This window comes from Lepidochelys olivacea, assembly GCF_965140295.1.
Source record: "Lepidochelys olivacea isolate rLepOli2 genome assembly, chromosome: 2".
NCBI classification, from domain to species: Eukaryota; Metazoa; Chordata; order Testudines; family Cheloniidae; genus Lepidochelys; species Lepidochelys olivacea.
This window is the reverse complement of record NC_140412.1, coordinates 50,594,477-50,608,133: the sequence shown is the minus strand read 5'-3', so window position 1 is coordinate 50,608,133 and position 13,657 is coordinate 50,594,477. Positions and strand designations below refer to the sequence as shown.

General features: G+C 41.7%; 1 protein-coding gene across 5 annotated transcripts in view; it reads left to right on the top strand.

Annotated features, from left to right (window-relative positions):
- Positions 1 to 13,657, top strand: part of RALYL (RALY RNA binding protein like) — a 625,744-nt gene that overhangs the window by 225,688 nt on the left and 386,399 nt on the right. The window lies entirely within an intron of this gene.

The following is a 13,657-nucleotide window of genomic DNA, read 5'->3' as shown; positions in this document are numbered from 1 at the left end:
TCTGCTGGCAAGGCACTGCAGTTACATCTTTTGCCCACCAGGGGCAGCTGTGGCACCAGAAGAGAGGCCAGCCAGTGGGCAGAGAGGAATTGGGAGACTGCATTCCTCACAGTGGGGACAGGTGAGGAGGTATGGGATGGACAGAGCTGTGCATATGTGGCTGCTGGGGGGTCACAGACTGGGGTTTAAAAGGGCAAGTGGGCGGACTGACTGCGACAGGTCTCAGGAGCTAGGGGGATGACAGCATCAAGCCAAGGGCTGAATGGGAGTGGCGCTGCAGGCCACGGGGAGACTGCAGGGCCACATGGGGATGGATGTGGCAGGTGCAGGGCCACATGGGGACAGGGGAAGATGTGCCTGACTGATTGGGAGAGGCTAGGGGTCAGCCAGGGTCTGCATGGGGGAGGCTCCCCAACTCTCTAACAATCCACTACTCGCCCACATCCAACAACCCTCCAGGTTCACTCTCAGGCTCCTTCCCTCTCCCTCAGCTCCTTAGTTCCCCCTGACTCCCTCAAGCCTTTGCACTGCTTCTGAATGGTGCAGGAAATATGTTTCTATAGTGTAGTTTAAATGAATTACTCAAAGTTCTGTATTAATATACTTAGTAAGGAATCTATTTATAAAAAAAAAAATCCTGAATCTCGTTTGTTGTCTGTATTGTTCCAGACATACTTTCTGACAGATATTTTGAAATATATTACCAAAATATTTGCAACTGGTATGATTATATTGTGTTATTATTTTGAAAAATAAAATATGCAACATTTTGCAGAATTTTAAAATACTATATGCAGAATTTTAATGTGGTGGTGCAGAATTCTCCAAGGAGTATAGTGTACCATGCTGAATAGTAAAAATACTGAATCAACCAATATAAAATGTCCATCGTTTGTGGACATTCACAAATTCTTGGTGAGTTATCTGAAAGTGTTGCCACTTATGGTAAACATTTTGTTGACCTGAATCTCTGGGATCTTTCTGCAGCTGAACAGTCTGTGTTCTCCTGAAAATTCTCCTGTGAAAAATCTTGAAAGTCACATTTATTTGGCACAAGATTTTGTGTCTGAAAACTTGTACCAGAAGTTCATTTCTTTTTCTTCTGATTACAAAAGGTGAGGTCATCCAGCCATGGAACTAAAATGATAACATATTACAAATAGCAGTTAGCAGTTAGCAGTTCTCAAGTAACCTATCAGCTGACAATTGTTAAACTATTGCAAAAATGAAAAAGGAATAATTAGCAAAAATCAAAGTCCCTTCATGGGCAATTCAAGAACATTAAAAGAGCTAAAATCAGTGGTGGTCAACTTGTGACCTGCAGGCCTTACGCAGCCTGTCAGGGTAATCTGCTGGCAGGCCGCCAGACAGTTTGTTTACATTTGCACAGCCACCTGCGCCTCCCAGTGGCCGTGGTTCACCATTCCCGGCCAATGGGAGCTGCGGAAAGTGGCGGTCAGCACGTCCCAGCAGCCTGCGCCGCTTCCTGCAGTTCCCATTGGCCAGGAACGGCAAACCACAGCCACTGGGAGCTGTGGGCAGCTGTGCAAATGTAAACAAACTTTCCGGCGGCCTGCCACCAGATTACCCTGATGGGCCGCAGGTTGCCCCAGCACTGGCTAAAATTGTCATATAAATTACTCTGAAAGTCTAACAATTACCCAGATTTGTAATAGGACTTTCTCTACTAATAGTTCTGAAAGTGTGTAAATCTAATATGTCCAGCTGTTTCCTGAAAGGAACACTGAGAATGACCTCACTGCACCTTTAAGCGTGTGTGTGTGTGTTCAAAAGGGGAGTGGGTCAGTGTGGTGACTTTGACTCATCCCCAGAGACCGGAAGGGCTGGGAAGCTGAAAAGGGCGATGCCTGGAGGGAGGAGCCCATTTTCCACAAACCAGGCAGAGCAGCACCCATCCTCCCTCCCCTTGAGATAGCAAAATACCAAGTTTGATTAGAACCTGCTGTGGGCATCGCACTAGCCGCTCCTTTCTAGGGGGGATGGAAAGGAATTTTTTCATCACCACCAGAATAGCCTTGGTGCGGGGGGTGTGTGTGTGTGTGTGCAGGGAGGGGGGGGGGGGGTTGCCTTCCCCACAGTGGGTTCAGGGAGGGCTTTGTTATGGTGAGTAGGAAAAGAAGTTAGACTATGATGTCGTAATTCATTATACAAGTGTGGGGCAGATGTCCAGTGCAGGTACTCCATAGGGAAGGGATAGAGCAGGGCTGGGGAACCTATGGCCCGTGGGCCAGATTCAGACTGTTGCTTAATTTCATTAAGGCCTCGGCAAGTTTCAGCACCCCGGGCGGGGCTGGAGCCATGAGCGTCAGCTTGCCCCACCATGTGGAGAAGCCATGAGTCATGGCAGCCCCCCCCCCCGCCCCGCAGGGCTAGAGCCATGAGCATTGGCTCGCCCCGCTGCAGGGGGAAGCTCCAAGCCTCCGTGCCCAGCCCAGGCAGGCGAGTTGAACATTTTATATTTCTCTCTAAAAAATAACCACCCTAAATTAAGTTGCTTTTTACTTGTGTGTGGCCCGCGATTGATTTTCTCTGTGGGTCAGTGGCCCATGATAGAAAAAAGGTTCCCCACCCCTGGGATACAGTGACCAGATAAATAGCTTGGTAAAAGATTTAAAAAGGAGGTGTTTCTTAAAGGAGTGGAATAGGGTGGAGTTCAGGGCTACTGTGACTGATGCAGCAGGGAGCCAATCCCTGCCTTCTTATAGTCCACCTTAACTCTCGTTCAAGGGAGGAGAAGTAAGGACCCAGCAATGGGGTTAGTTGGGGGACCTGCATGGAAGAAGAGGGGCATTGGTGGAAGCTCCTTGGGTAGATATTTATTGAACATGGAATTACCTGCACTGTACACTTTTATCTGCCGGGTAGTCCCAGACATCTAATTATAAAGTTGTGGCCTGATTAAAACCCTGTCAAGTGTCTCCTGTCCTCCTTTCAGTATAGACAGACAATGTGTTTTTTTCTCTTTTGTAAACTTAAGTTTTGATCACCGTCACTTACGCGAACCTTCTCACGGCTAGAAAGTGAAATTTATTTCATTTCCCTTGTTCTCTATTCTCTCCTATGCACACTGGTTTGTTAATTGAGAATTGCAGATGAGCATAGGAGTGTGGCATTACTTTTCTTATGAAAAAACACACACACAGATGCCAAAAAAAAATAACATTGAAGCATTTGTTTTGGAAAAAACAAACACGGATTCTAAAATGACAACATGAACTTTGCAAACATATAAGGAAAAAGTAGGTCAAAATCCTACTAACTTTTAAGCCTCCAGTCTGTAAAGTATTAGTATAGATAAGTGTGTTTTGAGGTCTTTTTGTTACTTTCTATTTTTCATAAAGCCACAATGCCCTAAACTGGTGCCTGCATATAATATACAAATTTCACTAATGAAATAGCATGAACTGGAGTACAGAATAATAGAGTACACATAGATTTAAAATATCACTTTATTTTTTACCTGTTGTTGGTTTGTTTATGGTAGGAGATGGAATAAAACATTTTGTTTTTTAAGGAAGCCAAATTGGGTGAATATAGTGTTGCATTTTTAGACTGGGCTCTTACCATGTGGGAAAAAGGACAGCCAGATAAATATTGAAAGATTTAATATAGATTGTCCTGATAAGTTAGCTTGTCCATGCTGAAGAAATATGTTGAAAATGTTTTAAATGGTTATCTTGGAGAAATACTTTGCCCAGACCTGATTATTCTTAATTGTGATGCAGAGACTCATACCTAGAGCAAGGAACATGCTGACCTCTCTTCACCTAATCACCATAGTAGCTAAGTGCTGTGGGAGACTGCAAAACCAGAAAATAGACTGTGTTCCAGTCTTTAAAGCAGACAATTTAAGATGTATATATGGCAAGGTAAATATGCTACAGTCTGTAAAGGGTTAATAGGTCCTGCTTGGTCATGGGGCTGCTCAGGTCCAAGTATAAAAGGAAGGGGAAGCTGGGTCAAAGGGGAAAGGTATGTTCTCTTCTTCCTGTCTGATTAAAGCTGGGAAAGCCTTTGTGGGGATAATTGCCTTGTGTTTTTCAGTTGACTTTCTTTTGTTTTGGGACTGTTTTGTAGATAATACACAAAGTCAGAGAAAAGAGCTTTAAAAGGACTAATGCTTGGAGTTTTATTTCCCTTTCCTAGGCCACGTAAGTGCCTTTCAGCATACAGTGACCTGAGCTACAGCTCCTTTAATGGTCCTGCTCAGTACATCTCTAGAGCCTATCAACCCACTACCTGATCACTAAAAGCAGCAGGCCAATTGTTGGACTAGAAAAAGATCAGGGCCTGAGGAGAGAGAAGTTAGGAAATAAAGTTTAAAAAATGGGTATAAGAGAAAATGGATATATGTCCTAATTCCAAAAACATGGACCCTTCAGCATCAAAAGCCCATATAAAAAGACCCTTTCTTACATCTCTTCAGTGCTGAATTAATGCATGTTTCTTTCTTTGTTCAAAGAACTAATTCTCTGTGGGGCCTAAAGGACATAGCCTATTTACAGAACCTTTGTTCTACAATATGCTGAAAATAGGTGGAAAATGACTGATGACAAAAAAGGCTTCTGAGATTAAGGATTGCAAAGGATGGTTAGATTCACCAGTGGGTAATAGACTTTTCCATCCCTTTATCCTATCCTTTTCAATTCTTATTATTTCCACTGACCTCGGAATCATGCAAATTCAGTTGAGTCTGTGTCAGAGCAATGCAATACCACAATAAAGAAATATGTGAAATTAATTGATGCTTTTGTTACAGCCAAAACATAATACACTTTCTGCCTATTATGTAATCCCTGAACAGTTACAACAGGGGTACTTTTAAGAATGATCCAAAGATTTCATTCACTAAGCACAACTCTTAAGGGCATTTGTTTTTCAATGTCAGTTACACTGAGAATATAAAATGAAATGATCATTCTTTTTATGCCATGAATATTTCAAACCTGCTTTTGTTCACCTTACATTAGTCTTCATTATATTTTACGTGTAGCACTATCTGTACAATATTCATTTAATTTAGATCAGTGAATACAAGTTATTTATGATGTCACATAAAATCTCTTACCAAGTCAGTCTGTCAGCAGACCAGCCTTTAGAAAAAATGAAAGGTATAGTGGGGAGAGGATTTTACATTTATCTTTATGTAGTTTATGGCCAGTAAGAGACAGAGAGAGAGAGAGAGAGAGTGTGTGTGTGAGAGAGAGAGAAACAAACAGACAGACAGACAGACAAGCTATAGTGTAGTGATATTTTGTTAAAGGAGCTTTGCTAGAAAAAACAGAACAACCCAAAATCTGTTTGAAATGAAAAATAGAACTATTTAAAATTAATAGGAATTATTTACTGGATGAGTGAGTTCAACTAGACGCATGCCTTGATCTGACATTTGATGGTGTGGATTAATTAGCACTGTTTACTTTTATTCTATATACCACACAGAAAGGAGCAAAAATGAGGGGGTGGGGGAAGTAAGGAAGATCACAAAAGCAGTGTCCGAGGGAAGGAGAAGCTGCCTGGGACATAATTCTACCCCATCCCAGAAGCCTGTGGGCAAAAACTATAGAGTTAAGGGTCATCAGGTTTGGGGAGGATGCCAGGCCAGACCCAGCAAAGCCAGAGCTCAGCATGCTCCCCTCCAAACCTAGTGGATTTCTAGGATGAAATCTGTATGAGCATTAATGCTGCTCGAAGCAGCACCCTGTCCCCATGCACTGTCATCAGAGGAGCACAGGGTCAACCAACTGAATCACCAGCGCCACTTACAATAGCATCCTGCGGTTTTATTGGAAGTCTCCTACCCAAGTATTAGCAGTCCAAAACCCTTTTGGCTTATGACATCTGACAAGACCACAATTCATTGTGACTTGCTTATCTGATCAGTCCTTGGTCTCTCTGCTGAGGCTCCTATCAGGGTGTCCATTAATGCAAATTCTGATGTGGAAATCTGTCGACTGGGCATTGGACTGAGACCACAAACTCATTTCACATAGAGTATGTCTCTTAACACCCTTCAGATTGCAATGAGCTTGGGAGCTACTCATCTGGGCCACATTCCAGTTAACAACCTGGAGGAAAATGGCTCCAAATGTCATTGACAATCTCTGGGGATTTTTTTTTAACACTAAGTCTTCCTGTTTACATCTTGAAAAAAATTGGAATTGCATTAGCAGAAAACATATCAATTTCAAGTCTCGGTGAGTTTTGCTATCCCGTTCAAAGGTTGCATTTGAAACACATCAACTTGTTTGCCAAATGCCTGTGTATAGGAATGCATGGCTTTGCTTGTGTAGATGCAATTTTGTGTCTATTTTACTGATGAAGCATACAAAAGGGTAAAGTTTAATTTTTGCGAATAAATCCCCAGAGCAAAGATACAAAGACTGCTTTCTGATTTAAAAAAATATAATGCAGTGTGCTTATGCTGAATTATTGCTATGGAAAAATCAAAAATTGAAAAAGGAAGACATAGCTGATTTATAGCGAGAAGGCTACATTGTAAGTTGAACATTGATTACTGAATATTAATTGTCAGCTCCCAAGCCAATAGTAATGGTATAAATTTTAGATACAAATTGGAAATGTGTTTCTTGAATCTAATTCTCAAGTTTTTAAGGGCAACGATTATAGATTGTCCACCCACGGAAGCAAATATTAATTGGTCTTTGTCAGTACTATTGCCAATATTTGAGAGTACCCACTGATGATAAGCCTCCAATACAGTTTAATTATAGACCTTTTGTTTCCACATTATCATAACTTTCCAAAATGTTCAGGTTTGGGGCAGGATTTTTTCTGTGCTTATTTACTGCTTAAAGGTTAACTTACTAAAAAAGTTAGAACAAAATATCATCTAGCACAAAGGAGTTCATCAGTGTTGATGTAAGGGTGACATTTCCAGTTAATAAAATTCTAGTAGTCTTGCCAACTCTCATGATTTTAATCTCACATTTGGTGTGTTTCCTAAAACTCCAGCTACTGGAGTCATGTGAAGACATGAGGATTTCAGCTGTTTTTTTAAAAAGCCAGTTTCTTGTCTTCAGAGTTGCAGAGAAAAGCTTGAAAATGTGACCTGAGTGCACTCAAAAGGTTAGAAAGCTAGGTAAATAATCCAAACAGCTTTTTTAAAATCGCATGATTTTTAAGCCAACCTTGTGATTTCTGTGTGTTTTGACTCATGATTTTTGAACACTTGTCAGTGATAATACTGTTCAAGCCACATTGCTTTTAGGCAGAGCTATAGCAAAGATGGCTGAAGTGTGAAGCTTGGTGTCAGAGTTCCTTCCCCACTCTGAACTCTAGGGTACAGATGTGGGGACCCGTATGAAAGACCCCCTAAGCTTATTCTTACCAGCTTAGGTTAAAACTTCCCCAAGGTACAAACTTTGCCTTGTCCTTGAACCCTATGCTGCCACCACCAAGCGGGTTAAACAGAGAACAGGGAAAGAGACCACTTGGAGACATCTTCCCCCAAAATATCCCCCCAAGCCCTACACCCCCTTTTCTGGGGAAGGCTTGATAATAATCCTCACCAATTTGTACAGGTGAACACAGACCCAAACCCTTGCAATCTTAAGAAAAATGAAAAATCAATCAGGTTCTTAAAAGAAGAATTTTAATTAAAGAAAAGGTAAAAGAATCACCTCTGGAAAATCAGGATGGAAAATACTTTACAGCGTATTCAGATTCAAAATACAGAGGATTCCCCTCTGGACAAAACCTTAAAGTTACAGAAAACAGGAATAAACCTCCCTCTTAACACATGGAAAATTCACATAAAACAAAAGATAAACTAATCCACCTTGCCTGGTTTACCTATACTGGTTGCAATATTGGAGACTTGGATTAGGATGTGTTGGAGAAGATGGATTTCTGTCTGGCCACTCTCAGTCCCAAGAGAGAACAAACATGTAAACAAAGAGCACAAACAAAAGCCTCCCCCCCCCCCCAGATTTGAAAGTTGGTCCTTTGGGTCAGGTGCCAGCCAGGTTAGCTGAGCTTCTTAACCCTTTACAGAGGATGTTGCCTCTGGCCAGGAGGAATTTTATAGCACTGCATACAGAAAGGTGGTTACCCTTCCCTTTATATTTATGACACTTGGCGTAAATCTTTCTCATTAAAGACTAGTGTCTTTGCTGAACTTGAAACTGTTGACTGAACAAAGATAACATTTTGAAAATTGCTTTATGGACATACCCAGTAGCAAATTTTTAATGTCTAATGTCTGCTTAGACACAGATACACTGTTCATGCTAAGCATGTTGAATGAACAGCTAGTTAGTCCTGTGTGGAGAGTGTGTGGAGAGTTCCAGACGTAGGCGCGGACTCCGTGGGTGCTCTGGGGTGGGAGCACCCACAGAAAATAAATAGTGGGTGCTCAGCACCCACCAGCCACCCTGGCGATCAGCTCTTCTCCCTCCCCCACCCAGTGCCTCCCACCCACCAGTGATCAGCTGTTCAGAGGCGTACAGGACGTACTGGGGGAGGAGGAGGAGGAGCAAGGGTTGGGAGAGGTCAGGGGAGGGGGCAGAGCAGGAGTGGGAAGAGGTGGGGTGGGGGTTGAAGGAAGGGGTGGAGTGCGGGTAGGGCTGGGGCAGAACGGAGATCAAGCACCCGCCGGGAAATCACAGAGTTGGTGCCACAGATTCCAGAGGCTTATGATCACTACTGTTACCCATGGATTGCAGTTTGTAGTCATAGCTTTGGTACACAGGTACCTGATGCCCTGCCATTGGGATTGGGAATTATTCTCCCCTCCCTGCTCTGGTCCCCTGCACAGAGCTGTTTTACTTGAGCTTTGAGTGGAGAGTTGTCCCTTGTTTAATTTGACCCTTTAAATAGTTAAGTCTTTTGTAATGTGACTTTTTTATAATCTGTACATGACCTAAATTGTTCTCATTGTAATCTGACTTTTTTGTGGTATGCCTCTAAAGGAAGTGAGAGGTAAAGTGTATCAAAGGCTAACTGCAATTCCCTAATGTTTGTGCTAGTGACTCAGAGACGATGGGGACGGATATCAAAGAAAAAAAAACCTTAAGAAGAAAACAGTGCTGCCTTGTATTTCATATCCTTTTATTTTATTCCCCTCTATTTTCCCACCTTCATTTTTTTCTTATTTAACATTCCATAATTTATCAAATTAGTCTAAGGGGGTGATCCAAAGCCTTTTGAAATCAATGGCAGTCTTTCAATCAAATTTTATGTGTATCTATTTCCAGAGATTCCATAATCCAAGTATATATGCTATAGAATACTTTATTCCCCCTCCCATATTTTGAAACATTTTGTTCTGATGACTTCCTGCACACCCATCATTCTGAAACAGTTAAAGGAAAAGTGTGCCCATTTTACACACCTTAATAATCTGAAAGTTAAAAAGAACAGCCGTGCTCCTTAGTACAAAAAGACCATGAAATATATTGTATTTGAAAACAGTTTTGAATGCCAATTGCTATCATAATCTTTATTTTCAAATTCATTTCACAGTCTATTCCTACCTACAAATCCTTTTTCTATTTTGGACTTTTAAATCCTGCCTTCCTTTTTTTTAGTTTAGCTCTAATCAGAAACTCAAGTTCAAATACTTGAAAATTTCAGGGAACTGGACTGGCTTTCAATCGTTGGATCTGAACCCTCATGGGAAGAGGGCTTATTATCTTCTGCTCTGATTTGGGTGCCCGGAATTCCATGGGAGCAGCTGATTGCATGACCACACACTATTTTGAGTTCTAGTGAGATTTCCATGCTATTAATATTCAAAACTAACTTTACTACAGCCTCAAACTCAGACCTTAAACTGTAGTTTAAATAGGTCACCACCTTCTCTAACTTTATAGATGAACTATGTAGTAGATGAAAATCCTATATTTTGTCTACACTAATGTGTTCACTGGGTCATAGACCTCAGATCCTCTAGCTTGTGCTATAAATCAAAATGATGTCCCTGGAGAATTCAATAATAATGAAGCCAGTAGGGGTTCTATAGACATTTAATAGGATTTGTGACTGAGAATTTGAATCCCCATCCCTAATTCATAAATTATATTTTATAACAGATGGGTTGGGATGAAGTGAATTTACTTTAGAAAAGAGACACCACCACATTGGAGATATGGGATGAGCCTATCCTCAAATGTAAGTGATTCAGAAAAGCTTCTTTCCCTAGGAAAATGTGTAAGTTTGTTCTTAAGTCCTATTTACTACAATGGAACTTAAGCATGTACTTAAAATTAAGTACTTTCTTGAATAGAGAGAGGTGCAAGAGCTTTGCTTATCTGAAGCCTCTATTTTTATAGTGCCTCAGAAAATCCTCTTTCTTGAGGAGAAAAAGTTAAGTGGGAAAGATCTTGTAGTTATGACAGCTGCTCAGTGCTGCAGTATAACAAACACTAAGGTGCCAGTAACATCCCTGGGGTACCACCACCCAGAGACATGCATGGATGCTTCTGAAGCTAGTTCTGGTGGGTCCCCATAACCAGTAAGACACATGGGTAAATGAAAGGGTATTTTACTTGGACAAGCAGGAAAGGGAAAGGTTGCAAATACCCTAGGTTCAGGAGCTCAAACAGTTCCATTTCAAAGTGAGCAACAATAGTTCTTGTTTGGGCCACTGAGGCAGTGTAGTTGAGGATTAGGGCTCTTCAGGTCTGGTGCCTCTCCAGTCCAGCCTCTATTAAAGTAAAGAGGAGCTTGCAGATTTCCAGGCCAGGATCACTTAGTAGTATGTCTCTCACTTGGGCTCCTCTGCACTGGCTACTGTTGATCCCCCCTAAGTCTCAGACAGATCTGCATCCACCTGTAACATCTGGCAGTCAGAGCTTGTTCCACACGCAGCTTTCTTTATGGTGTTGGGGTTTCCTCTCTACATCTCGCATCTCTGCAGCTTCAGGCTCGCCATGGAGCAGCTGCTTCCCTAAAAAAGCCCAGCTGCTTCTTCTTCAGGGTTCTTTTTTCTGCCTGGCCACTGGCCAGGGGAAAGGGAAGTGCTGGGGGTGGAGACTGATGGCAGTTGTAGTTCCCTGCTTAACATATTCATCACAATCTTATCTTTGCTAAATGAAATAAAAAACAATAACACAAACAACATTGAAACACTGTTGCAAATATATCTATTAGTCTAGCTGTCATGCCTACAAAAACAACTTAACCGTTAGGCTGCTGGTGCTCTGGTACCTCTGCATATCACGTTGACCAATATTGTCTAATTGTTTCCTTATACTCCCCCATCCATCTCTTGTCTTTTGTCTTATTCTTAGATAGTAAGCTCCTTGGGATAGGGTCCGTCTGCTTGTTCTGTTTTTGTACAGCTCCTAGCACCGTGGGGTCCTGGACTATGAATGGGGCTTCTAGACGTTATAGTAATATAAATAAATAATAGAGTAAAAGCTTACTAAAAACATATGTAGTTTTCAGTAGCTGGTTTTAAAAGACTTGGGTAAGCTCCTTAATTTCCTGACAGGTCTCCATTGCTGTCAGTTTCTCCTTTAGGTATTGTGGCTGGTCCTAAAAAATTCCAAATGTTCATTGTTGACAGTGACCCTAGATATTGTGAGGAAAATACAATAGAGCAGCAGGATACAGGGCTCTGTTCTAATGTCAGAGCCACATAAGTGTAGAACTGAAAGTACCCATCACTAAAAGCTGCAGTCACATTTCCATTCAGTTGTTTTCTCCTGCACATAATGTTCTGAAACAGTTAAATGAGATTAATAGTTTCACAGTATAGCAATGACTTGTATTCAGTTGCTTAGATTAGTTGTTCTTTCTATCTCTGATAGATCTATCAAAGGTGAATAATGATGAACCTCAGTTGGGCCTCTCAGATGTACACATGAAAGGGACTCTCCAGGGGGGTATGAGGTACCCATGAGGGGAGTGCATTAGCTAGAGGTGGATGGCAGTGGGAGCACTATACATGTTCTGCTGCCTCATTGCCTTGTCAACACTCTTCATGTAGTGAAACCCTCCAGCCCCTTTGAGTGGTATTAAGGGGCTGCAGTAGACAGAGGCTTCCCTTGCAGTGTAGCTACAGTGGAGTGCCCTGGCCCAATGTGTTCAGGATATGAATGTGCATACATATTCACAAAGCCAGGTACTGGATTCTGCATACGAATTTCTGAGTTCGCTGACAGATATGTAAAAATCACCTTCTCAGCAGACAGCCCTTTATTGACTTTGCATCTCAGTAGGCTTTGGCACTTTTTAAAAAATCTTGTTACTACGTGTAAACTATTGTGTGAGTGAAATAGGCCCCAAACACCAGTATGTTTCAGCATGTCTTTAATATAGGACCATTCTGTCTGACTGTGGGATCATCTGTTGCCCTCTGTCCTGTCACAGCAATTACAATTGGCAGAATTGGAATGGCTGGCTATCCCACATCAGAAGTACATACCAGGGTACATCCTGGACAGCAATGGGGCAAGTTGCAGGACTTTTTGTGGGCATGTTGTGAAACAGTGGTTTATTTTTTGGAGACATGTTCAGAGCTTCATTATCCTCCTCACACAGGAGGAATGGAGAATTTGAACAGGTGGGTGAACCACAGGCCTACTTTTCTCTTGTTGGCACAGAACAGTGAAAGTCCCTTCCTTCCCCCACAGGCTGCTGGAGGAGCAGAAGAGAGGAGCAGAGATATTGTGGGAGTGGGAGCTTGGGAGAAGCATGACAGTGGTAGGAGCAGAAGCTGAAGATTCAGGGAGGAGAAAAGGATGAATGGGGACACAGGCAGGTGCTGCTTATTTTGCCGGAGAAGGTTGGAACAGGGATGAGAAGGGGCACATGAGTGACTAGTTCTCTTGCTCCCCTCTTATTGAATTGAAGAACAAGCAGGCTGTGACTAACTGTAGTGCAGTGTGTATCTGGAGATGAGTAGGGTGCATATATCACAGGACTTAGTGTGTACCATCAAGGTAAATCAGGGAAAGAGAATCTGAGAACACTGAGAAAGGAAGGAGGAAAAAAAGGAAACATGGAAAGTAGAGAGTAGATGGCTTGGAGGATGGGAAGCCTAAACAACACCCACAAAAAAGAATGATTTATTCCCTTACAAATGTGAGGTGTCCATATTTAGTGAATGTTAGAGAACTCGGGACACCAAAGAAACAAGTTCCACTCCAATAGTCAGCAATCCACTTTGTCCCTACTTCATGTGAGTGTTGAGACTTTTAGTCCATTGTTTGAAAAGTGCTTCAAAATCCTTTAATGGAATGTGCTATGTGAGTACAAAGTATTATTCTTACTATGTGTTTCTGGAGCCATGTCACCCCTACATGATGTTTGCATATTTTTTGTTTTGTGATGGATTTATCCATAATTCTACATGTTTTGTCCTTAATTCAAGTTTTCCCTCAGAAGACAATGAATTAATAACAGCTATTTCGGTTATAGTTCAATGTGCTCATTTTTAAGGATTGTTTATGCACAAACTATGACTTAGTTTATCAGTACTTTTGTAAATTATCATGCATCACCCCATATTATCACTTTTTCTGTAGTGCCATAGCCCCTTTTTATTTAAGTTTCCTGTGGATTGATATGTAACATACTCTTGCAAAATTCCAGAAATTAAACCCTGGACTATATTGTAACTTCTGACCAAATTGAAAGCAAAGGCAGGAGGTCATCTCCAGCAAAG